The following is a 2,917-nucleotide window of genomic DNA, read 5'->3' as shown; positions in this document are numbered from 1 at the left end:
AATTGTTGCGTGAATGCCAGGTCTCTTTTTAGTTTAATACGGGTTTTTCAACATGAACATATTTTATAGTACTAGCCAGTGGCGTAGCCAAAAATTTTTCGGGGAGGGGGCAACCTTATTTTTTATGAACACTCAGTTATATATCTTAGGCTATGTAAAATTATTTTAAATATTTGCATATAAAAAATTTTTTAGAGAGTATTTTATTATAGATTTTATTTATTATATAAAAATACGTTAGCATAAATAACATTTTTTTATTTAATCATGTATTTATTTATACTAGTAGAAAGCCCGTCAAAAATGACGGGGAATGAGATTTTTATTCATTTTTTTACGATAGATGTCATGACAGGTCCAAGCTCACAATATTAGGAAGCATATAATTATAAATAATTCTCAAGTTAATTTTATAAGGTAGGAATAAAGTAAAATACCATTCGGAGAGACCAAATGGCAAACTTAAAAAAAAATAGGATCCTTGTGAATAAGTATAGAATAATTTAAATAATATATAAATACCGTAATATGTATTTTTTTTGGAATAAATATAAAATCCTAAAATTAGAAAACCCCGTTTAGTATTTTTTATTGAAAGAATAAAAATGAATATTGTTAAAAAAGGTAGGAACCTTAAGAATAAATATATAATTTTAAGTGAATAAAAATAAATATTGTAATATATATTGATTTTTAGAATAGATATAAAATCATATATAAAATTATTAATAATAAAAATATTGTATATTTTTTTGAGCATTATACAAAATAATCAGCAGGAATAATAGAGCAATGGTGGATCCGACAAAAATGGTAAGCTTTTAAAAAAGTAGGATCCTTAAAAATTGATATATTAATTTAGTTAAATTTTAAAAATGTACTTTGTATAATTTTCAGTTAGACAAAATATTCATCAGAGATAAAAGGGCATATTGTGCGGCCCGACAAAATGGATAGCCTTAAAAATACGTAGGATGCTTAAAATAATAAAAATTTATTTAAATTATAAAAAAATATTCGATTTTTTGGATTAGATATAAAATCATATATAAAATTATTTATAATAAAAATAATGTACTATGTATATTTTTTTGTGCGTTATACTAAATAATCAGCAGGGATAATAGAGCAATGGTGGATCCGATAAAATGGTATACTTTTAAAAAAGTAGGATCCTTAAAAATTATTATATTGATATAGTTAAATATTAAAAATAATGTACTTTATATATTTTTCAGTTAGTTAGACAAAATATTCATCAGAGATAAAAGGGCATATTGTGCGGCCCAACAAAATGGATATCTTTAAAAATACATAGGATGCTTAAATAATATAAAATTGTTTAAATTATAAAATAATATCATACTAAGTAATGTTCACTCTTATTCGTATAAACCGGGATTAATCGATTATAACCTCACGATATACCACAATGGTTATTTTGGAAAAAATTTCTCAAGCATAGCTCAATTCCTAATAATTTTGAAAACCAAGCCAATATAAATATAAGAGATATTTTTTAAACACAGTCCAACACATAATAATTTCGAAAAAATTTTCCCAAGCCCAGAGATATTAAATTTATAATTAATGAAGGGGAAATCTCTGATTTACCAATTAGTCTACAGGTAAAATATATTTCTTTATAAAAATATTCACATAAGACTAACATTTAACATTAAAAAATCCCAATATAGGTTCAAGCCTACAATATTTGGAAAAAATTTCCAAGCCTCCAAGATCTTAATAATTTAAAAAGAATTTCTCAAGCCCACCTCAATCCCTAATAATTTTGAAAACCAAGCCAATATTAATTTTGAGAAATATTTTTTAAGCCCAGTCCAACCCATAATAATTTTGAAAAAAATTTCCCAAGCCTAGAGATATTTAATTTATAATTAATGAATGAGAAATCTTTGATGCAAAAAAAAACATGTGAATTCGTAATAAGGGAAACTGAGAAAGCCTGGGCAAACCACTTATTAGAGAATCATGACAAAATAAGGTCTGCCCTAATATTATTATAAGAAATAAAAAATATTACCTCGTATTATTGGATATAACTCTTATTTAGTAAATAATGTATTACTTTGACAATTGGTTTTAATATGGCCTCCTACAGTTGAATAGAAAACTTAAGATATAGATCTGTTAAATTGAATTTCTATATAAAATATTAATAATTTGTAATATTTTGTAAATAGATATATTTAATGTATATTAACATAAGACTAACATTAAACATTAAAAATCCCAATCAATATTAATAATTTGTAAATAATGTATTACTTTTTCCAAGCATCCAAGATCTTAATATTTTAAAAAGATTTTCTCAAGCCCACCTCATAAGTAAATTGATTTCTATATAAAATATTAATATTTTGTAATATTTAGTAAATAATGTAATACTTTGACAATTGGTTTTAATATGGCCTCCTACAGTTGCATAAAAAATTAAGTTATGGGATCATCTGTTTGTATAAAATCAACAAATAAATAAAAATAGGTACCGATGACATGACGTAACGATGACATGACGTAACGATGACATGACGTAACGATGACATGACGTAGCGATGACATGACGTAGCGATGACATGACGTAGCGATGACATGACGTAGCGATGACATGACGTAGCGATGACATGACGTAGCGATGACATGACGTAGCGATGACATGACGTCACGATGACGTAGTGAGGACATCGGAAAATTATAATATAGAATATAATTTTTAATTAATTTTTGGTATTAGTATTTAATAAAGGATTCAAACTATAATTTTAGTATAAATTTTTATTTCTATTTTATATTTAGGTTGTAATTTCCCAATACCAAATTCATTCAATTGTGACAATTATATTAATATATAATATTTAAAATCAAATATTTTTGTAAAATGAATTCCTAGTTATAT

Source organism: Gordionus sp. m RMFG-2023, chromosome 3, assembly GCF_954871325.1.
Source record: "Gordionus sp. m RMFG-2023 chromosome 3, tfGorSpeb1-WG-v2, whole genome shotgun sequence".
Lineage (NCBI taxonomy): Eukaryota > Metazoa > Nematomorpha > Gordioida > Chordodea > Parachordodidae > Gordionus > Gordionus sp. m RMFG-2023.
The sequence above is the reverse complement of the archived record's forward strand: the minus strand, read 5'-3'. Positions refer to the sequence as shown.